At 42.6% G+C, this 24,610-nt stretch overlaps 1 long non-coding RNA gene across 1 annotated transcript in view; it reads right to left on the reverse strand.

The window, feature by feature from the left end:
* Window positions 1-1,292: 1,292 nt before the first annotated feature.
* The window catches only part of LOC308677605, a 48,061-nt gene continuing 24,743 nt past the window's right edge, over window positions 1,293-24,610 (reverse strand). Inside the window, exons 3-4 of the long non-coding RNA XR_014028530.1 lie at window positions 11,688-11,859; window positions 1,293-4,389 (exon numbers count right to left, since the gene is read on the reverse strand). This is a non-coding gene — a long non-coding RNA (uncharacterized lncRNA). The remainder of the gene's footprint in view (window positions 4,390-11,687; window positions 11,860-24,610) is intronic.

Below are 24,610 nucleotides of genomic sequence, written 5' to 3' on the forward strand. Positions count from 1 at the left end.
AGCTTCTGCAGCACTGTGCAGACCTCTCTAAGGCAGTAAAATGAAAAGGTTTTTCTGGAGGCTGTCATTTATCTCTGCCTACAAACAGGCAGGACAAAATATAGCCACATATGGGTCACCATTGCATGGCCCATGGACAAACTGCTTCATTTTGCTGTCTTAACAAAGTCTGCACAGTGCTGCAGAAGATTTCTGCAGCGTTCAGAAGCTTCTGCAGCACTGTACAGATCTTGCTAAAGCAGCAAAACAAAGCATTTTGTCTGGTGGCTGCTATTTTGTCCCTGCTCACAATCGCTGCTTGCCTGGGGACGCATGAACTGCCCTCCTTTCACAACATAAGGTCTGGAGAGCTTCAAAAGTAATTGTGGAGCATGATGGGTGTTGGGGAGGAGGTCCAAGTGCTGCAGGTTCCAGTGGGGTTGGATGGGTGGGAGAGAGGTTGGAGGGCACTGCAGTGATTCTGTGGTCGGTCGCAAAGGCGAATGACCACAGGGTCATTGCAGTCATCGTAACTTTGAAATGGGATCCTATGTTCTTGGGGGGGGGGGCTGTTGTAACTTTGAACATTTGTTAAAAGGTCTGTCATACCTTGAGGACTACCAATATCTTTTTCTGAAATTCAATCTGGAATTGTACAAACTGAATTTATTCTTTCACTATGCAAAACACATATACTATCATCATGTGGTATCATTTCCTAATGCCTGCAATCTATTTATTTATGGCTTTCTTTTCAAAATTTGAATTTTTACATAATCTCAGCATGATGAGCAGCAAACAAATATAATAAATAAATAAAATAAAATAATTGGATATACTACCAATCTCTGAACTCAGTATAATAAATTTACAAGCATTGATTTTTAATTATGAGGGTAGAGGTGCAACGTAAGAATTTCTGAGACGACAAACAATTGTACTTTAGCAACTATTTTATAAGGTATGTTGGAATCATTTGCCCTCTATATGTGATTGGATTCCAAATTCCATCATCCATGGCCAATACAGTGTTGGCTGAGGTGGATAACATTTAGAGCCCAACAATATATGGGCAATCTGCTCTTGATTGGGACCACTAAATCTAAAGATACCTTCTAGTTGCCTATGCTGACAATTTCTGATAACCAATTTGGATTTATAGTTAGAACCATAGGATCAATCTTTACCAATCATATCTTTTTCTGGATTCTGGAAGTAGTAATTTTAACACAACTGAAAAGCAGGACCTTGAGGAAGGGTGTCCATGACTAAGGTCATGTGACACTAAGGTCATGACAAATGGCTCAAAATAAAAAAAACTGATTAGCTAAACATTTGTCTCCACCTTTAATGAGAACAATTGCTACAAAAGACCAAAGGAAGGCTACTAGTCCCAAGAACTTTCAATGTTTTTCTTGCTGATTGTGAAAAATTTATTTCTTTGAAAGCTGCTGATCTGAAGAGATCATTTTAAGTTTCTACTCCGTAAATTAACTATTTTAAAGTACAGTTGCATTACATTTGGAATTTAATTACTTAATTTTTTAAAAAATAACATTTTTGTGTATTTTTCATGTTATCTAATCAATTACATGATGTATTAAATATAACACCTATATACTTTTCTCACACAATTACCAATCTTTTTCAGTCACAAACCAGCAAATAAAACACAAGAGTCACAATTAATTAAGATGAAAGGAAACATACAGTTATTGTAAATTATATAAAAAGGGTTAGAGTTAGTAATATAGTGTATTGACTACAGAACAGTACTTGGCTGTGAGTCAAGGAAATAAAATCAGAATAACAGTTGGAAGAGACCTTGGAGGTCTTCTAATCCAGGGGTGTCAAACATACTGGCCTGCAGGCCAGATGCATCATAGCAAAACCACACCCACCCCATTGCCGGCAATGACAAAAAAGTCATGATATGTTGCAACACATCACATGATCTAGTCCATCATCTTGCTTAAGCAGGAAACTATACCATTTCAGACAAATGGTTGTCTAAACTTTTCTTAAAAACTTTCAGTGTTGAAGTACCCACCATTCCTGGAGGCAAGTCAGATCAGATTGATCCGATGATAACTGAAGTGGTTTACAGACCACTCGGAGACAGCTGGCTAGGTCTAACAGGTTTATTGAGGTACCAGACGAGTAGGTGTTCAGCTTCAGCTCTTTTATAGCCGGCCGCCGGCCGGCTGGGCCAATCCGCGGTTGTTCTTCTCCCGCCGGGATTCCGGAGCCAATCAGCTGTGGTGTGTATTTGACAGCTCCGCGTCCTCGTGGCGGTAGCGCATGCGTGGTGAGATACTTGTTTGACAGCGGAGAGCTGTCAACTGGCTACGCATGCGCTTTCGCTGGCGGCGGCTTTTGACAGCTGTCAAAAGCTCCCGCGTGTTTCCCTGTCACTGTGTTTACCTCACACAACATTTACAACTATAAACTCTTAACATTAGTTTAACATATAACACAATAACATCTTAAGATACAACAAATTTAGTAAAGAATGGAAATAATAATGCCTGGAAAGCACCCTCATAGAGAGGGCAATTAAGAATAATGTGTTCCATTGAATGAATTATTCCCCCACCCCATGGACACAATCTCTGAAGGGGATTTTTTGGCATTTTGTTAATGGCTGTCAGGAGGGCGTTGAATCGGGCTGAAGATAAGGCCTTCTGAATTTTGAGATCATTATGCAATTGAGATATCTAGCTGGTTAGAAAAGATCTAGAGAGTGACTCAATAAGATGTTTCTTAGTAGAGCTAGAAAGTTTGCTTGCAGCTCTAAATCAATGGCCTACTGTTTGAAATCAGCTAGTGTGCATCCATAGCCCATAAAAGTGATGGCTGGCCCTGAAATACCATGAAGTTGCAATTTGGCATATGTTGTCTGGCTCTAGGAACACTGAAAGATATCAGTCATAATTAAAGGAGCCAAGCTGACTGGAAAAAGGGAGAGTTTAAGCCTATAAAAGATGAAAATCCAGGCAGAGATTTCAATTTTAAATGCCAGTTTGATGGCAAAGAACCACGTTTGAAATGGAGCGAAATACCATAAAGATGGTTCTTAAAGTTGGACTGAAGGAATGACCTGACTTCCCAATTGAGCTCCAAAAAGTATCTGGGCTCAGATTTTAGCAGAAAAGACTTGGAAATCTGGGGATATATCCTGAACCCCTTTGGAGATATAAAAGTTCTATAAAGCCATCACTTTAAAATAACATAGTCAGCATGTGATTTTACTCAGGCTTGTAGCTTGAAAGGCAATTCCACACATCTAAAGGCCTTGATTTATTCTATTAGATACTTATTTGCTCACAGGTGTCTTAGAATGCTTAGCAAAAACCATGACCTTGATTTTAGAGTAATTAATTTCTAGACTGCCTTGGCAATGCTCAGCTTGTATACAAAGCTCCTATTTCAGGTCAATTTGTGTTTGAGAAAGCAGCACAGCATCATCTGCATATAGAATAGAAATGTTTCTATTTCCCAATTTTTGCAGTTGAAGGGATGGGCTATCAAGTTTGTCAATAAGAAAATTAATATACAGTATATATTAAAAAGAAGGGGAGCTAGAATGCACACTTGTGTCATTCTCCTCTTAACAGGGGTTTCTCTGGTACAGTATCCTTGGGCATTGCACTTTCATCCAGGAGTTTTCAATATAACTTGAATATAATTACAAGTATTTTAATCACTTTTTTATCAATTAAGGAAGAATTCAATTTCTCTCATAGTTTGGATCTGTAAGTGAAGTCAACTGCACATTTAAGATGAATGAATGCTGCATAGTGATGAGCACATTCCAGAGGGGTATTTCTGAACTAGATGTTGGATTGAGCAGTATTTCTCAACTAGTTGTGTGATTGAGCAGTTTTGCCTACTTGTTAGCTAAGACAGAGGTCCCCAACTTTTTGGGCACAATGTACTAGTTCTGTGGAGAAAGGTTTTTCCCTGAGCTAAGATATTCTCAGTTACAATCCAATTCAGGAGCTCATTCTACAAGCATCTAGCTCTAGCATATTGTTTGCTGACCCTGTTGAGAAAGCTAATGGGGCAGTAATTGATGGGTAAATGTCTGCCTCCTTTTGTATAGATCTTGATCACCAAAACTAGGCTCTAATCAACAGGAATCTTAGCATGATTCTCAATATAGTAAATAGGGAAATCAGAACAGGTACCAACCAGTCTAAATTATTTTGGATATTATATGCTGAAATAAGGTCATTTCCACGATGGTATTTTTTTCTTTGTGTGTTTCAGTTCTTGAATCAATTTTGTAACTTCAGGGCCTGACATAGTATGTCAGGAAATGAGCAGGTGAGCTTCATTGTCTAGTTCTCTCTTCAGGTGAGGCAAATCTTCCCATATGTAAAAACACTCTGAAATGGTCTTCCCAAACTGTATAAAGGATGAAATTCATAGATTAAAAGAAGCAGATTGACAAGTTGCACATTTCTAGAATACAACTAAATTCTTAGAATGAACAGCCCGATCGACCACCACCGAGGGGCCTTGACAACGGCGCTAGCTTCTCCAGGCCCCGGTCGACCAACTCACCAAAAAACCCCGACGGCAGCACTACTAGACGCGGCGTGGCGTCTCCGGCCCACACCCTGGGTGCCGACGGTGTCTCCGTGCTGATCAACAACCTAAAGACGCCACGATGCAGCTGACCAATGGAGATGACGGCGACTAGACCACCGAGGCCATCATCATCTTGCCTCCACCAGCTCCGAACCCCCTGCCCTCCCTCGCCCCACAGGACATGATGGGCCTGGGTGCAAGCCACGGTGGCAGAGTGGCCTGTCCTACACCTGCAGCCCCATAGAGGTGAGAGCTCTATGGGGTATGCTTCACCCAGAGTGGGTCCTGGACCACCCCCAGAAGCAGAGTCACAACCCATCGTGAAAGGATGGGGAGTGGCCTGCTTCTGAGGTTCACCCAGCCAAGTGGCAGTGGTTGGATGACGGTCCAGATATCCACCTACCCGACTCGACCCTCCTTCCAATGCTCCACCCAGGGGACCGCCTTCCCAATGCTTCCCAATGCTCCCTATGCTTCTCCAATATTCAAGCATAGATCTACTCGCCCTCAGGAGTTCCCCCCTCTCCTGGGTTCGTCCTGCCTTCAATACATCGAACCTCGATGACGGGCCCGACCATTGGGCCTCTGAGAGATGGCCAGGCAGGGTCAGGGGCCTCCATCACAAAACCAACAAGAGGCCCCTGGTTAAGTTTCTAGTCAAGTTTTTTGTAGGGTTAGGGAGGGGGGCAGGAAAAGACTATAGTTGCTCGGGAAAGGCAGGCCTTCCAGCTACCATAACGCAGGCCAGGCCTACGACCATTCGCGATGGTGAAAAACGAGGACCAGTCGCCGACAAAACCCAGTGGCGAACTGACGAACAGCCTATTCCCAGGATGGTGGGGAACGGCAGAAGGTGCACAAACAGAGGGCCGTATCGTCACCGGGAGTGTCATCTCCGCTCTGTGCAAGCGGTGAGACGCTCCGACCCTCTGTACTTCCCCGGAGGACCCGGGAGCGAAGGTGTGCAGCCTCCTATGCTAAGGCTGGTCTACCTGAATGCCAGGTCCGTAGCTAACAAGGCTCACCTCGTTCGTGACCTAGTGGAGAGCGAGCACGCGGACCTGGCTTGCATCACGGAAACCTGGCTGGGCCCAGAGGGTGGTGTCCCTCTGGTTGACCTCTGCCCACCAGGTTTCCAGGTGCTGCACCAGCCTCGGACCCATGGGAGGGGCGGGGGAGTGGCAGTTATCATCAGGAAGTCCCTTAGCCCGCGAGAGACCACCGTCCCTCAGATGGTCGGGTGTGAGTCTCTCCTTCTGAGATATGGCCCGGGGGCGCAGTTGGGCCTGCTGCTGGCGTACCTACCACCTAATCGTGCAGCGGCAGCCCTGCCCGAGCTACTCGATGTCCTCTCAGGGTTGGTGGTTGAATTCCCAAAACTCATGGTCTTGGGCGACTTTAACCTACCGTCCCTGGGAGGATCGTCCGAACTGGCTCGGGAGTTCATGGCTTCCATGGCGGCCATGGACCTGTCGCAAATAATTTCTGGACTGACTCATGAGGGAGGCCACACCCCAGACTTGGTGTTCTTGTCTGGACGGTGGCGTGATGATATCGGTGGGGGTGCCACGACTGTTACGCCCCTGTCATGGACCGATCATCACCTCCTACGGCTAGACTTCCCCTTTGCCACCCCCCACCGTGGGTGCACGGTGCCAACCAGATGGTACCGCCCTAGGCGCCTAATGGACCCTGATAGGTTCCAGGCAGCGCTTGGGGACGCACATGCACTCCCTGCTCACAGCTCGGCGGATGCCTTAGTGGAAGCCTGGGAAAAGGCAGCCACGGAGGCTCTGGACCGAGTTGTACCCATGCGGCCTCTGACCCGGCGCAGATCCCAGCGAGCCCCATGGTTCACCGCGGAGCTCCAGGAGATGAAGCGTCGGAGACGGGGCCTAGAGAGCCGTTGGAGATCCAGTCGATCCGAATCCGACCGATTGTGATTAAGAATCCTCACCAGGTCTTATCTCGCTGCGATAAGGGTGGCAAAATCCAACTACTTTTCCACCCTCATCGCGTCCGCAGATAATCGCCCGGCTGCCTTGTTCAGGGTGACTCGCTCCCTACTGAACCAAGAGGTGAGGGAGGAACCCTTGCAGGGTCGAGCCGAGGAATTCGGTCAATATCTGCTGGATAAAATTGCTCGGATTCGAACCGGCCTGGACTCCAATTGGGCTGAGCTGGAAGAACAAGACATGGACAGTCTTGTCGACGTCATCTGGGAGGAATTTGATCCTGTGACTCCTAAGGAAGTGGACAGGATTATGAGGAGGTTGAGCTCCTCCACATGCTTACTGGACCCGTGCCCTTCCTGGCTGGCTTATGCGGCTCGAGAGGGGACACGAGGCTGGTTCCTGGCGGTCATCTCTGCTTCTCTGAGTGAGGGTCACTTCCCCACCGCCTTGAAGGAGGCGGTGGTGACACCTCTCCTCAAGAAGCCCACCTTGGACCCATCCTCATTGAATAACTTTCGTCCAGTCTCCAATCTTCGCTTCCTTGCGAAGGTTGTTGAGAGCGTGGTGGCGCACCAACTTCCTCAGGTCCTGGATGAAGCAGTTTATCTAGACCCGTGCCAATCGGGCTTCAGGCCGGGCTACAGCACGGAGACGGCATTGGTCGCTCTGATGAATGATCTCTGGAGAGCCCGGGACAGGGGACATTCCTCTGTCCTAGTCTTATTAGACCTTTCGGCGGCTTTCGATACCATCGACCATGGTATCTTGCTGCGGCGCCTCAGGGGACTGGGAGTGGGAGGCACGGTTCTGCGTTGGTTCTCCTCCTTTCTCCAGGGTCGCTCGCAGTCGGTGCTGGCAGGGGGACAGAGGTCGACTCCGAGGCCTCTCGTTTGCGGAGTCCCTCAGGGGTCGGTCCTCTCGCCTCTCCTGTTCAACATCTACATGAAACAGCTGGGTGAGATCATTCGTAGCTTTGGAGTAGGGTACCATCAGTATGCTGATGACACCCAGCTTTTCATCTCAACTCCAGACAGCATCAGTGATGCCCTCGACGTGATGTCCCGCTGCCTGAAAGCGGTCCGGGAATGGATGGGGAGGAACAGGCTTCAACTGAACCCGGACAAGACTGAATGGCTGTACGTACCGGCAAGCCAGGTTACTCAGAGCATCCCATCCCTTAACATCAGGGATGAGTTACTACCCCCTGTTGATAGGGCCCGCAACCTGGGTGTCCTCCTAGACTCACAGCTCTCCCTGGAAGATCACATAGGAGCTGTGACCAAGGGGGCCTTCTCCCGGGTTCGACTGGTGCGCCAACTACGGCCTTATCTGGACCTGGATGCCTTACATACAGTCACCCATGCCCTTGGGACCTCTCGCCTAGACTACTGTAACGCTCTCTACATGGGGCTGCCCTTGAGATCCACTCGGAAGCTTCAACTGGTGCAAAGTGCAGCGGGAGCACCTTCTGCCAATGTCAACACCCCACCGCCCTGTGCGCTCCCACAGAGAGAGCCTCCTCAGGGTGCCACCGCTCAAGGAATGTCGACTGGTGGCCCCCAGGGGGAGGGCATTCTCAGTGGGTGTGCCAGCCCTCTGGAACTGCTTACCAACTGAAATCCGGATGGCCCCTGACCTCTGCACCTTCCGGCGCGACTTGAAGACTTACCTATTCCAGCAGTCCGGCCTGGCTTGATAGCTCTAATTGGGGTCCCAGTTTGTTTGTTTATTGTTTTTCAGTACTGTTTCATTATGTTTGCCTACCTTACTCTGTACACCGCCCCGAGTCCCTCGGGAGAAGGGCAGTTTATAAAAACAAACAAACAAACAAACAAACAAACAAACAAATAAATACATAAATAAATAAATAAATAAATAAATAAATAAATAACTGTTTATATTTCCGTTCGAACAGGAGAGGAAACTTTTTATATTCATTAAAACAGGAAATTAGCTGTTTCTTCACTGTGTGGCAAAGGGTTGGTTAAAAGAACTCTGATTCCTGTTAGCACCAATTGGATGGTAGAGAGAAGTTGAACTAGTTGAATATAAGTTGGCAAAGTCTGATCAGAGGAAAAGGCTTCCAGAATAGTTGTATGTAATTGAAGTGCCTCATTAGTGGAGAGCATTTGGGTTAATTTGTCCTTTGCCTGAACTGTACAATATTTGTTCCTTGGGGATATCTTCAGATAGAACAGGGAATGTATTCAAAAAGAGGATATCAAAAAGCTTCAAAAGCAGCATGTAGGGACAGTGATCAGTCACAGGAGAGTTGTCAATATGGAATTGGAGAATTAAGGAACATAAATTTCTTGATACAACAATCAATCAGAAATGTGGCTGGCCAATGTGAGAACTGTGCTGGATAGCCAATAGTAGTGGTGCCATTCATAATTTGCAGATCCAGTCTACAGTATAAAATATCTGCAGCAACCATAAGCCCCTGAAATCGCAAGTGTGGTCTTTGAAATCTCTAGTTAGGAGGGGGGGGGGTGTTCTGCAAATTAATGGTATTTTGAAAAATTTGGCAAACAGCTGATTATCATTTGAACCCAGTCTGGCATTGAAGTTTCCTGCAATGATGATACAGGCAATAGTAAAGTGTATATTTGTTGTTTGCATCCTTCCTTTATTATTTTTGCAAATAATTCAAGGTGGTGAAAATGTCCAACATACCTTCCTCCTCTTATTTTCCTAACAACAACCCGTTGAGACAAGTTAATTAAATAGCACTGATGTAATTTTCTGCTTTTCTCCAATGTTCAATAATACATGATTGATGGATGTTAGGAGGTATATAGAAATCAATGAGAAGCAATTTCTTTCTAAAAATATTGAGAGTAGCTGTTTGTGTGAGATTCTCAAATGGGTCTGTTGACATAATCTCAATATTTAGAATGGTTGAAATATGGATGCTCAGCCCAGCACATTGTTTAGAATAGAATAGAATAGAATAGAATAGAATAGAATAGAATAGAATAGAATAGAATAGAATAGAATAGAATAGAATAGAATAGAATAGAATAGAACAATAACTTTATTGTCACTTTAAATGTACACTAATTGGCATACATTAAAATGAAATTTCATTGCATTCAGCTCTCAAAGGGTCACTGCCTCCAATATACACTACATGAATATGACAAAAATAAATAAATATGGAATTATGCATATATTATATGACATAGAGAAACAACAGTCTAGTTTGGGTTATGTATACATGTGCATGGCAAGAAAAATGAATCTTGTGAGTTTACCAGATGGATGGCATAGGGAACAAAGCTTTTACAGAATCAGATAGTCAGTCCTGCTATAAATACTTTGAAACCTCCTCCCAGAGGGGAGCAACAGAAACAGACCGTAAAGTGGTATGTGCGGTCTCCAAGAATGCTTTGAGCTCTAAGCACATTGCGCTTATAAGCAGCATCCTGAATACCAGGGAGCGAGCTGAATACCTTGTCTTATGCCAGGAATCTTTGAGAGAAATAATGATTCTTATCCCTCAATAAAGAGATCATTTGTTGATCTCATGGAATATAAGGATGCTGAACTTATAGAGTCTTTATTTCTAGCTTCCCATTCAGCAATATAACAAGAGAACAAGTATAGCAATTCTGGTGTAGAACTTCCTTGTTTGTTGACAGAGGGAGTGACTGTCAATGTACTGTGGTTTGTGAATGAATAATATGGTTCATGCGGTCATTGTAGAAATGAAATGGGATCCAAAGTTCTTTAGTATCTAGGAAGATATACTAGTTGTAATTTGGCCAGCCTTTGCCTTCTCACAATGCTATATGTAGTCAAGTAACTTTTGTGATGCTTTGCCCTTAGCAGGTTATTTTTTCATGTCAATATTATTTGTTAGAGGGTTTGTTCCACCCTGGATGTTGATTTTCTTCTTACCTCAGAGGCTGTTATTCTCATAATTTCCTGTGATTACTGTGGCAAAGTTTTGCCTAGAAGGGTGATGTGTGTGACGGTTATCAGCTATGTTAAAGCAAATGTCCATGCCATGTTCTTGGTGCAGCTGATCACCTGCCTCAGGTTGTGGTTTCCAAGGTTTAGGCAGTCAGAACCTTCCTCTTGTTGATCAGCAGCATTCAGCTTTTAATTCTTTGAAGTTTTTGGATATTGTGTTATTTCAACAAGGGCAGGATGGAGGAATTTGGACTTGCTCCAGGGCCTCAGTGTTGATGATCTGCATATCTAAATTCCATAGGTCAGAGGCGGGGACCTAAATTCCAATAGGTCCTTTCTCAAAGTGCCTTGGTAAAACCAAATCATTTCAATGTCTGGCTACTTTATGTGTTACCACTAGAGTTTTTCTAAAATTGTACAGTATTTCAATAATATCAGTTTGTTCTGAGTCTGATAGGGCACTAAAAGAGTTAATTAGATTCCCCCCCCCAAGGACTATATAGTGTCTTGCTGTGGGTAGAGCAAACTGTTTGCCTGGGGAATCATCTCTTGGGGCAGAACTGATAAAGTGTCCTTGAGGTTATCTAAAGTTATGTGGTCAAGCCAGATTGGCTTAGAAGTAGACAGAGTTCTTCTGAATAGAACACGTTTGTAGGGTGATTTGTTTAGGCTATAGATATATTTGTGATTTAAATGTCTCTCTGCCTTAGTTGCATGCCCAGTGGGGATTTGTTTCTCACTTTTTCCCTCTGGGAGTGGCCATCTCTCTCTGATCATTGCTCTCTCTTTTCTTTTCTTTGGGATAGGGGTAAGGTTGCCCATGGCTTCCCGGCTGGCTGCTTTTGTCATACATTCTGTACAGGAGACCCGTACTTTAGCAGGATTTTCAATTGATTAGTTCTCAATATGTTCTACAAAGACCTCTTTTAAGGAGTCCACTTTGATTTTAACTGTGGACAACAAGTCAAAGATAGAATAGTTTGTGCTGTCAGCAGACTTTGTTTGTTTAGAAAGTCAGTTATATTTTTGTTCTTAAAGTTTATCAGATTGATATTCACACCTCTCATCCTGTAATAAGTGTGCAGCTGCTGAACAGATTGCAACAGAGGGAGAAAATTTTCTTCCACTGAAAAGATAGTTATTGGCTATCAACCTTTACTTGTAAAGCATCATATGCACTCTAAAGCACTCTAAAGCATCATATGCATTGGAGGGATTTGAGGGAATAGGAATACCTACAAGAGTTGGCTGTCTGCTGGTTAAGTAACTGTCAACTTTCAAGGCTTTGACGTAGCTTACTGTATGTTACAGAACGTGTACATTATCTCTTTTCCCATGATAATTAGTAATGTCCTGGAGTGATAAATACTTTTCTGGAGGAGCTTTTTACAGTGGTTGCTGCTTTTTCACCCTGTATATTTTTAAAATATAGAATAAATAAAAATAATGCAGTCCAAAAATGTTGCATTCTTATTTATGGAAACACAAATGGATTATCCACTCTACCTGGACATACTACAATATTCTTTAAAGCACTTATACATTTTTCATTAAAGTTACATTATAAGAAATATATATTTCTTATGCATTAGGAATGCTGTAGGCTAATTCATCAGGATAAAAGGGATAACCTGGATTTCTCTGCCATGATACCCTGTAAGAATATTATACACTACATTTCCCCACCTAGAGCAGTGCTTCTCAACCTTGGTAATTTGAAGATGTGTGGTTCTTAATTTCCAGAATTCCCCAGCCAGTCTTGCTGGCTGAGAGATTCTGAGCGTTGAAGTCCACGCATCGTCAAATTGCCAAGATGAGAAAGACTGACCTAGACTACAGTAGAATTCCTATTTTGTATTCCAAAGCCAACAGGCTGGGAAGAGGAAGGCAGTTGGTTGTCAATTGCAGGAGTGTCTCTGGGGGAATAAAAAAAAAAGTCATGTTGGCAGCTGCACCTGTGCAACTGAAACCACCACCCGTTTATACAAGCATCATAGGCACAAGTAAAAAAAAGAGCAGAGCTTTGTATGGCCATGCCTGCCATCTTGGCTTTTTGGACGTCCCTGCAAGTACCTATGTGAATGTGTGCAATGCAACTACTTTCCAAAGGCAAATGAGGTAACTACCAGTTTGGAGACTGGATTAAAATTGAAAATCCTTAATATGGGCCTCTAGCAGTTCCAATACGATTGAAAGCACTGTAATCCGGAAATGCTTATCCTGGTTTTTTTTTCCCTCTCTAACCTTGTTTCTTAGTTGGCTCCCTTCCAGCATAATTCCACGGGGTGGAGGAAAAAGGGATAGAGAAACAATTGAAAGCTGAGTTAACTCAATATTAAGCTCAAACTAACATATCCAGGGAAAATAGCTGCACAAAACATGTCAATTAAGCTTGTTTTTCTACACATACTATTTGGTCCCTAGTAGTTATTGAAAACAGATGTTTTTTAAAAAAATTGAAAATACACAAGGGAAAAATAGAATTAGAAAGTGTACAGAATTTTCTTCTAGGTTTTTTTTTTAAGGAAATGAATTTGCTTCTGCTTGGAAGACAAAACAAATGTCATTTTTCCATGGTCCACATTGTCTCAGTATAAGCTGCCATCCTCAATATACATAGTTATTAGAAACAAAAATATAAATATTATAGTGCTGAAGAGGTATTGCAGAAATCAGTTGTTCCACTCATTCAGGTAACTTAACAGGTGGTAATTATATGCTGTGGATCACTGGAGACATTAAAAAACCCTTTCCTTAAATATCTGAAGAAGCAGTCTCAGTGCTGATTCCAAGCAGGTTAACTTATCAGTTACGTTTGCTTTTCTCCAGGAAAATCTGTAAAATCAGATTGGCTTCCAGAGCTGCATTCCTGGAATATCTTTTGAATGATTATGGAAATTCTCAGTCATCTAGGTCATGGGTAGGCAACCTTGGCTCTTTTATGACTTGTAGACTTCAACTCCCAAAATTCCTGAGCCAGCCGTGCTGGGAGTTGGGACCAATTCTGGGAGTTGAAGTCCACGAGTCATAAAAGAGCCAAGGTTGCCTACCTCTGATCTAGGTCATTTGTTGTTGTTAGCTGCGAAGTCATGTCCGACCCATCGCGACCCATGGACAACGTTCCTTCAGGCCGTCCTGTCCTCTACCATCTTCTGGAGTCCATTTAATCTCAAATCTACTGCTTCAGTGAATCCATCCAGCCACCTCATTCTCTTTCGTCCCATTCTTCTCTTGCCCTCAATCTTTCCCAGCATTAGGCTCTTCTCCAGTGAGTCCTTCCTTCTCATTAGGTGGCCAAAGTATTTGAGTTTCAACCTCAGGATCTGGCCTTCTAAAGAGCAGTCAGGGTTGATCTCCTCTAGGACTGACCGGTTTGATTGCCTTGCAATCCAAGGGACTCGTAGGAGTCTTCTCCAGCACCATAGTTCAAAGGCCTCAATTCTTTGGCACTCAGCCTTTCTTATGGTCCAACTTTCACTGCCTTACATTGCAACTGGGAAGACCATAGCTTTGACTATACGCACTTTTGTTGGCAGGGTGATGTTTCTGCTTTTTAGTGTGCTGTCTAGATTTGCCATGGCTTTCCTCCCAAGGAGCAAGCGTCTTTTAATTTCTTGGCTGCAGTCCCCATCTGTGGTGATCTTGGAGCCCAGGAAAATAAAATCTGTCACTACTTCCGTTTCGTCCCCATCTATTTGCCAGGAATTGAGAGGGCCGGATGCCATGATCTTGGTTTTCTTAATGTTAAGTTTCAACTCAACTTTTGCACTCTCCTTCTTCACCCGCAACAAAAGGCTCTTTAGTTGTTCTTCACTTTCTGCCATTAGAGTGGTATCATCTGCATATCTTAGGTTGTTGATATTTCTCCCGGCAATCTTAATTCCAACTTTTGATTCATCTAGCCCTGCCTTTCTCATGATGTGCTCTACATATAAGTTAAATAGGCAGGGCGACAGTATACAGCCTTGCCGGACTCCTTTTCCAATTTTGAACCAATCAGTGGTTCCGTGTCCAGTTCTCACTGTTGCTTCTTGACCTGCATATAGGTTTCTCAAGAGATAAATAAGATGGTCTGGTACTCCCATTTCTTTAAGAACTTGCCACAGTTAGTTGTGATCCACACAATCAAAGACTTTAGCATAGTCAATGAAGCAGAAGTAGATGTTTTTCTGGAATTCCCTAGCTTTCTCCATGATCCAGTGTATGTTGGCAATTTGGTCTCTAGTTCCTCTGCCTCTTCGAAATCCTGCCTGTACTTCTGGTAGTTCTCGATCCACATACTGCTGGAGTCTAGCTTGTAGGATTTTAAGCATAACTTTACTAGCATGTGAAATGAGTGCAATGGTGCGATAGTTTGAACATTCTTTGGCACTGCCTTTCTTTGGAATTGGAATGTAAACTGATCTTTTCCAATCCTGTGGCCACTGTTGAGTTTTCCAAATTTGCTGGCAAATTGAGCGAAGCACTTTTACTGCATCATCTTTTAAGATTTTGAATAGCTCAGCTGGAATACTGTCACCTCCACTAGCTCTGTTGTTGTTCAGCTTTCCTAAGGCCCACTTCACTTCACATTCTAGGATGTCTGGCTCAAGGTCAATGACCACCTCATAGTGGTTATCAGGGACATTAAGTTCATTCTTGTATAATTCTTCTGTGTAATTTTTCCACCTCTTCTTAATCTCTTCTGCGTCTGTTAGGTCCCTGCCATTTTGGTCCTTTATCATGCCCATCTTTGCATGAAACGTTCCCTTCATCTCTCCAATTTTCTTGAAGAGATCTCTGGTCCTCCATATTCTATTGTTTTCTTCTATTTCTTTGCACTGTTCATTTAAGAAGGCATTCTTATCTCTTCTAGCTATTCTCTGGAATGTTGCATTCAATTTGGCGTATCTTTCTTTTTCTCCCTTGCCTTTTGCTTCCCTCCTTTCCTCAGCTATTTGCAAAGCCTCCTCAGACAGCCATTTTGCTTTCTTGCATTTCTTTTTCTTTGGGATGGTTTTAGTTGCTACCTCTTGTACAATGTTGCGAACCTCTGTCCATAGTTCGTCATACCTGAATGGCCTAGTGCTTTCCCCTACTTTCTTCAGTTTAAGCCTAAACTTTACAATGAGAAGCTCATGGTCTGAGCCACAGTCAGCTCCTGGTCTTGTTTTTACTGACTGTATAGAGCTTCTCCATCTTTGGCTGCAGAGCACATAATCAATCTGATTTCTGTGTTGATCATCTGGTGATGTCCATGTGTTTATTGACTATGAAGGCTACTCCATTTCTTCTGAGGGATTCTTGCCCGCAGTAGTACACCTGATGGTCATCTGAATTAAATTCACCCATTCCTGTCCATTTTAGTTCGCTGATTCCTAAGCTGTCGATGTTCAGTCTTGTCATCTCTTGTTTGTCCACGTCCAGCTTGTCTTGATTCATGGATCTTATAATCCAGGTTCCTATGGAGAAAAAATCTTTACAGCATCGGACTTTCCTTTCACCGCCAGATAACATCAACAGCTGAGCGTCCTTTCGGCTTTGGCCCAGTCACTTCATTCTTTCTGGCGCTACTGGTACTAACCCTCTGCTCTTCCCCAGTAGCATATTGGATGGCTTATGACCTGAGGGGCTTATCTTCCAGCGTCATATTGTTTTGCCTTTTGATACTATCCATGGGGTTTTCATGGCAAAGATACTGGAGTGGGTTGCCATTTCCTTCTCCAGTGGATCACATTTTGTCAGAACTCTCTGCTATGACGTGTCCATCTTGGGTGGCCCTGCACGGCATAGTTCATAGCTTCATTGAATTACACAAGCCCCTTCGCCACGACAAGGTAGTAATCCATGAAGGGGATCTAGGTCAAAGTTATCCCAAATATGCTTTTTCATGAGGCAACTGGACTTTCTTGTTTTTCTTTGAAGATGTTTCGCTTCTCATCCAAGAAGCTTCTTCAGCTCTGACTGGATGGTGGGGAAAGGAAAGATTTATACTCTTTGCAGACAGCTGTTCATTTGCATTCTTTTAGCAAGTTGTTAGGGCTACCTGGAGGCTTATCTGTGTCTTCAGGGTCACCTTAGTAGTGCAAATGTGTGTGAAGCCTTCTTGGAACTGTTGAAAGGAATGTGTCATGAACTGGAGATAAATGATGTCGTATCTCTCCTCCTCTGTTGCAAGATAGCTGTTCAAATTTGGCATAGATGGCCTCTTTGACCCCTTTCAAGCCAGCAGTCCTCTCTGTCCAAAATGTGGACTTTGCTGTCTTCAAAAGAGTGGCCTTTGTCTTTTAAATGCAGATAAGACTGCTGACTCTTGTCTTGATGGGTTTGTTCTCCTATGTCAGTGGTGGCAAACCTATGGCATGCATGCCAGAGGTGGCACTCAGAGCCCTCTCTGTGGGTATGCGCACCATCGCCCCAGCCCAACCTCTCCCCACAGCCCCCTCCTCACAGCAGCCCCCTGGAGAAGAATTGCCCCCGGGCGCAGCCCATGTGGAGCAGTGCAGCCAAGGACATAGCAGCTGAGCAGACTTTAACAAGACTCTGCCCTTGTGCCCCATTGCGAGCAGATGATGCGAGGTGGGGGAGGAGGGCGTGGCCACCATGATGCTGCTGGGCTGCCATGGTGATCTGCTGCGGTGGGCTGTGGAGGTGGTGAGGGCAGGCGGGAGCGGTTTTGGGGCAGTCTCTAAAAGGTTCACCATCACTGTCCTATGTTGTGTCATACTTTTATGAAGTTATTTTGTTTCCCCAATGTATAGATGTGCACATGGTTCACTGCATTGTATTACATATGCCACGTTGCTCAGTTTGTGTCTGGGTGTTTTATCCTTGGGGTGGAGAAGCTTCTGCCTTAGTGTATTCTTGGGTTTGAAGTGTGCATGTATCTTGTGTTGACTGAAGTTCCTCCTGGGCTTTTCCAATATTCCTGCAACATATGGAATGACTACATTGCTTCATTTATTGTTTTCTTCATCTGTTATGAAGGAGTTTCTGCTGGGTCTTTTTTGAGATTCGATAAAGGCCCACTTGGGATAGCCACAGGTTCTGAGGGCTTCCTTGATGTGTTTTAGTTCTTTTTTCTTTTTCATCTTGGATGGTAGGCATGCCTTCAGCTCTGTGGTGTAGGATTCCAATAACTCTCATTTTGTGCCCCAGTGGGTGGTGTGAATCAAAATGTAAATATTGACCTCTGTGTGTGAGTTTTTAGTAAGGCGAAGGAGTTTAGGGCTTTGGTTTCTACCTCTTCCATATAAAGATTGGCCACAATGGGAGAACAGGTAAGTCTATGGCGTAGCCATGTTTTTGTCTGTAAAAACCTTCACTGTATTTATTTTATTTTATTTTTTTATTTTATTACATTTATATACCGCCCTTTCCCGAAGGACTCAGGGCGGTTTACAGGGTAATTAAAAAAACCAAGATACAAAAGTTAAAAACAAATTTTTTAAAAAATTAAATTTGTCCCTGCATAAATAAAACCCCAGTTAAAATCAAGATTAATTCTCAGCCTGGGCCAGAAAGCTCGAAGAGCCAGGTCTTCAGGTCCCGGCGGAATGAACGGAGGTCGGGGGCAGAACGGCTTCAGAACTAGTCAGAGTATTAAAACATTACACTTTCCAACTTGATGATTTCATTTCCCTGACCGTTTTTGTATCTGAATACCAACGTTATATTAACAGTATTAAAATAACTGGACCTCCTTGCATTAATATATATCATGTGATGGAATCTCCAGTTAAACTGGGGAGAGAGGTCAAGAGGGTCCCAAGTTTAGAGTTGCAGAAAAGGACACAGGCCAAACCTTGCCCAGAATCCTTGAAGCCTTATCTTGCCCTCACCAAGGGAATGCAATCAGTCTGGCGAAATTCTTGTAACATTCTTGACTAGCAATAAATTTAAAATAGGTAGTGGTCAGGCAGAGGTTGGTTCTGTCACTTAGGGTGCTGTCTTGTAGCAGATGTTTTTTCACTACCGTGACAGCTTCAGTTATTGGAATACAAGTAAAGAAAGATGTCACATCATAGGAAACCTTGGTCTCATCTGCATCCATTTTTATTTTCCAAATCTTGCTGGCAAAGTCGTGTGAATTATTGATGTGATAAGTGATGTTGCCAACTAGAGGAGCTAGTATGGTAGTTAGATATTTTGCAATGTTGTAGGTGACAGAGTTGATGGTCTGAGTGGTGTTAGTATGAGTGGTGTTCCCTCTTTGTGGATTTTGGGGAGTCCATATATGCATGGTGTAGCTTCCCCAGGATAAATATGGTACTGTTGTATCTTGTTGATGGCATTGTCCTTTAGTAATTGTTGCAAGAAATCAGTGACTTTTTTCTTGTAACTTCTGGTGGGATCTCTCTTCAGAGTCCTTCAGAAGACTGTTCACCTTGGCCTTGTAGTCATCTGTGTTCAGGATGACTGTGCATCTTCCTTTATCAGATGGCAAGATGGTGATGTTTGGGTCTCTTCCTAGGGAAGTCACTGCTCTCGTTTCTTGAACTGTGAGGTTGGAAGGGTGTGTTTTGGCACTGGCGACAGCTGCAGATACCTTCATCCTTAATTGTTCTGCCTCTGGTTCTGCCAGTTTATTGTTCCTGATGGCTGACTCTGTGACTGTGAGGAGATCTGCAATTGGTAACTTTTCTAGTGTTACTGCAAAATTCAGTCCATTGGCTAAAACATTATTTTCTGTTTGGGTACGCTCTGTATCAGACAGATTTCTCACCCATTGGTCAGTTTTCTGAGACATCTCACTGTCTGTCTCGGTTGGTTCTTCTGTTTTGTGCATTTTTTCCTGTCTATGCTGTAGGATGGAAAATTTGCCTTTTGGTCGTTCTTTGATCTTGTTCTGTTGTGCTAGTTGTGCCTTCTTTGTAAATTCTGTGACCTTTTCTAATATGTCTGTTAATAGAAGTGATTTCAGTTCCTGGAGTTTTTGTTCCACTCTGTTTTTCAAAACTTCAGTTGTAAAATTATTCTTATTCTTTCATTCAGAAATTGGAGTTGTGCTTTCTGCAAAATATTTTCTGCCCTGTGTCTCTTCACTGTTGAACATAACCTCAGGCTGTTAGGGATGAGTCTATATTGTCTGCATCTCAAACTAAAACGCAAATGGTTCCTGTAGTCTGCAATTTTTCTGGAAATCCATTCATACTCCTGCACAATTCGAAGGATGTTCCTCCCAAAGCGCATAGCTAAATGTCTGTGGAGATTCTCGGTCATCCAGGTCATAGTTATCCAGTTGCCTCATAAAAAAGCATCTTTGGGATCTTTTGAATGACTGAAACAAAGGCCAGCTTTCTTGTGCCTGTTGCCTTTCTATAGGCATTTAGGAGTCCCATTTCCCAAATTTCCAGATAAGATGGAAATTTTGTGAATTGCAGCCCTGGAAGCTGCAAGATTGAGATGAAATGGGTACTTAAGGCAATTTGAAATACTTTCTCAGCTTTAGCTTTCTTTGAATGTTGGCTCCAAACACTCCAATTCCAAACACTCCAAACAATTGTTGATGCAATTTTATATATAATTAACGTTATATTATTTAACAACTTAATTAACACGGAATACTATAACATTTGAGCACATTTACTGCTTTTAAATCACCTTTGCCTCCAAACAACATGTTTGACAGCCTCTAGATGGTGTTCCAGTTCTAACAACCCATTTACTAATCTAAATGCAACTAATGGTATAATTTATAATGTATAATTTAATGTGATTCCAGCTACCGCTTAACTCTCCATAATGGTTGCTTTAAAAATAAAAGCCATATGACAATGCTTGGCTTCAGAACTAGTCAGAGTATTAAAACATTACACTTTCCAACTTGATGATTTCATTTCCCTGACCGTTTTTGTATCTGAATACCAACGTTATATTAACAGTATTAAAATAACTGGACCTCCTTGCATTAATATATATCATGTGATGGAATCTCCAGTTAAACTGGGGAGAGAGGTCAAGAGGGTCCCAAGTTTAGAGTTGCAGAAAAGGACACAGGCCAAACCTTGCCCAGAATCCTTGAAGCCTTATCTTGCCCTCACCAAGGGAATGCAATCAGTCTGGCGAAATTCTTGTAACATTCTTGACTAGCAATAAATTTAAAATAGGTAGTGGTCAGGCAGAGGTTGGTTCTGTCACTTAGGGTGCTGTCTTGTAGCAGATGTTTTTTCACTACCGTGACAGCTTCAGTTATTGGAATACAAGTAAAGAAAGATGTCACATCATAGGAAACCTTGGTCTCATCTGCATCCATTTTTATTTTCCAAATCTTGCTGGCAAAGTCGTGTGAATTATTGATGTGATAAGTGATGTTGCCAACTAGAGGAGCTAGTATGGTAGTTAGATATTTTGCAATGTTGTAGGTGACAGAGTTGATGGTCTGAGTGGTGTTAGTATGAGTGGTGTTCCCTCTTTGTGGATTTTGGGGAGTCCATATATGCATGGTGTAGCTTCCCCAGGATAAATATGGTACTATTGTATCTTGTTGATGGCATTGTCCTTTAGTAATTGTTGCAAGAAATCAGTGACTTTTTTCTTGTAACTTCTGGTGGGATCTCTCTTCAGAGTCCTTCAGAAGACTGTTCACCTTGGCCTTGTAGTCATCTGTGTTCAGGATGACTGTGCATCTTCCTTTATCAGATGGCAAGATGGTGATGTTTGGGTCTCTTCCTAGGGAAGTCACTGCTCTCGTTTCTTGAACTGTGAGGTTGGAAGGGTGTGTTTTGGCACTGGCGACAGCTGCAGATACCTTCATCCTTAATTGTTCTGCCTCTGGTTCTGCCAGTTTATTGTTCCTGATGGCTGACTCTGTGACTGTGAGGAGATCTGCAATTGGTAACTTTTCTAGTGTTACTGCAAAATTCAGTCCATTGGCTAAAACATTATTTTCTGTTTGGGTACGCTCTGTATCAGACAGATTTCTCACCCATTGGTCAGTTTTCTGAGACATCTCACTGTCTGTCTCGGTTGGTTCTTCTGTTTTGTGCATTTTTTCCTGTCTATGCTGTAGGATGGAAAATTTGCCTTTTGGTCGTTCTTTGATCTTGTTCTGTTGTGCTAGTTGTGCCTTCTTTGTAAATTCTGTGACCTTTTCTAATATGTCTGTTAATAGAAGTGATTTCAGTTCCTGGAGTTTTTGTTCCACTCTGTTTTTCAAAACTTCAGTTGTAAAATTATTCTTATTCTTTCATTCAGAAATTGGAGTTGTGCTTTCTGCAAAATATTTTCTGCCCTGTGTCTCTTCACTGTTGAACATAACCTCAGGCTGTTAGGGATGAGTCTATATTGTCTGCATCTCAAACTAAAACGCAAATGGTTCCTGTAGTCTGCAATTTTTCTGGAAATCCATTCATACTCCTGCACAATTCGAAGGATGTTCCTCCCAAAGCGCATAGCTAAATGTCTGTGGAGATTCTCGGTCATCCAGGTCATAGTTATCCAGTTGCCTCATAAAAAAGCATCTTTGGGATCTTTTGAATGACTGAAACAAAGGCCAGCTTTCTTGTGCCTGTTGCCTTTCTATAGGCATTTAGGAGTCCCATTTCCCAAATTTCCAGATAAGATGGAAATTTTGTGAATTGCAGCCCTGGAAGCTGCAAGATTGAGATGAAATGGGTACTTAAGGCAATTTGAAATACTTTCTCAGCTTTAGCTTTCTTTGAATGTTGGCTCCAAACACTCCAATTCCAAACACTCCAAACAATTGTTGATGCAATTTTATATATAATTAACGTTATATTATTTAACAACTTAATTAACACGGAATACTATAACATTTGAGCACATTTACTGCTTTTAAATCACCTTTGCCTCCAAACAACATGTTTGACAGCCTCTAGATGGTGTTCCAGTTCTAACAACCCATTTACTAATCTAAATGCAACTAATGGTATAATTTATAATGTATAATTTAATGTGATTCCAGCTACCGCTTAGCTCTCCATAATGGTTGCTTTAAAAATAAAAGCCATATGACAATGCTTGGCTTCAGAACTAGTCAGAGTATTAAAACATTACACTTTCCAACTTGATGATTTCATTTCCCTGACCGTTTTTGTATCTGAATACCAACGTTATATTAACAGTATTAAAATAACTGGACCTCCTTGCATTAATATATATCATGTGATGGAATCTCCAGTTAAACTGGGGAGAGAGGTCAAGAGGGTCCCAAGTTTAGAGTTGCAGAAAAGGACACAGGCCAAACCTTGCCCAGAATCCTTGAAGCCTTATCTTGCCCTCACCAAGGGAATGCAATCAGTCTGGCGAAATTCTTGTAATATTCTTGACTAGCAATAAAACTACTGTTGAGACTTTTTATGAGTACTGATTGCTTTCATCTGACATGCTAAAATGGATTACTGAAGGTATTTTGATGGCCTGGAACACAACGCTAGGTCAGTATTTCTCAACCTCAACCGCTTTAAGATGTGTGGACTTCAATTCCCAGCATGCTGGCTAGGGAATTGTAGGAGCTGAAGTCCATATATTTTAAAGTTGCTGAGGTTAAGAAACACTACATAGAGAATGCAACTCTCCAAATTGGATATGTGTCATATAGTGCACCTTGTCTATTTCTGGGCTCACATGTTATATCAACTCCAACCATCAATGTTTGGAAGCCATAATTTATGGCTTTGGTTAAGGTACATGCTAAGCCAGTTATGGATTATTCAGTAAACCATGTTCAAACAAAGTATGGCTTAGAACAATTGTAAAGCCTTTATTATGAATGTATACCAAATGATAAGGGACGCGGTGACTCAGTGGGTTAGGACGCTGAGCTTGTCGATCAGAAGGTCAGCAGTTTGGCGGGTCGAATCCTGAGTGCCGCGTAACAGAGTGAGCGCCTGTTACTCGTCCCAGCTTCTGCCAACCTAGCAGTTCGAAAGCACGTAAAAATGCAAGTAGAAAAATAGGGACCACTACGGTGGGAAGGTAACAGCGTTCCGTGCGCCTTTGGCGTCTAGTCATGCCGGCCACATGACCACGGAGACGTCCTCGGACAAGCGCTGGCTCTTCGGCTTTGAAACAGAGATGAGCACCGGCCCCTAGAGTCGGAAACGACTAGCACGCATGTGCAGGGGAACCTTTACCTTTACCTATACCAAATGATAACTGAGGAAGGAAAGACAGCAACATGTTTAGAGCTTTCTCCACCTTAATCATCAGACATGTCAGATACTTATATTTTGCTATGAAAAGAACAAAACTTCAAATATGTTTAATAACCTTTGAATCATAACTTTTAATTTACTGCTAGCTCTTCTTTCCACTTAAATACAGCAAGATGCAATATAATGTTACTGTATGTAAATATCTTTTTCCATGCATACAAGGGATTTGTTACACATTCTTAGATATCATTAATACAACTGACAACCACAATTGAGCCCAAAATTTCTGTTGTTAAGCGAGGCAGTTAAGTAAGTTTTGCTCCATTTTACAACCTTTTTGCCACAAGCAAATTACTGCACTTGTTAAGTGAACCCTCCAGCCATTAAGTGAATACTGCAGGCATTAAGTGAATCCTGCAGGCATTAAGCAAATCTGGCTTCTCTCCATTGACTTTGCTTGTTGAAGTTGGCTTGGACAGCTACAAATGGTGATCACATGACACCAGGACAATTTAGCTGTCATAAATACATGCCAGATGCCAAGCACCTGAATTTTGATTACGTGACCATGGGAATGCTGCAGTAGTCATAAGTATGAAAACCAGTCATAAGTCGCTTTTTTCAGTGCCATTGTAACTTCAGACAATCACTAAATGAATGGTTGTATGTAGAGGGTTACCTGTATGCTCCAGTTCAGTGTTTCACTTTTTATTATCTGGAGACTAAATTTATCTAATGATAAGCATACATTAGACAATCAAGAAAAGAATGATAAACCCTGAACTAATAATTCAATGTTGTTCTTTTCAAGATTAAAATGATTACACCTCCAAAAATACTTTAAAAAGCACCTTTTATAGATATTTGGGAAGATCAGGCACAGAAGACTGATAAAAGAGTGTAAAATCCTTCAGTAAAGGACTAGTCCAGGTATCCAGCAAAAGAATGATAGAAATAATAGTTTCAACATTAACAACTCAGAGTTCTAAGATGGTGGCACCTGGAATGGCTGCGGCTGCATTGGCTCTCAAAGGTGAAATGTTTTGAGAGGGATATAAGGGATAC

Source organism: Vipera berus (assembly GCF_964194415.1).
Source record: "Vipera berus genome assembly, chromosome: Z".
Taxonomy (NCBI): domain Eukaryota; kingdom Metazoa; phylum Chordata; class Lepidosauria; order Squamata; family Viperidae; genus Vipera; species Vipera berus.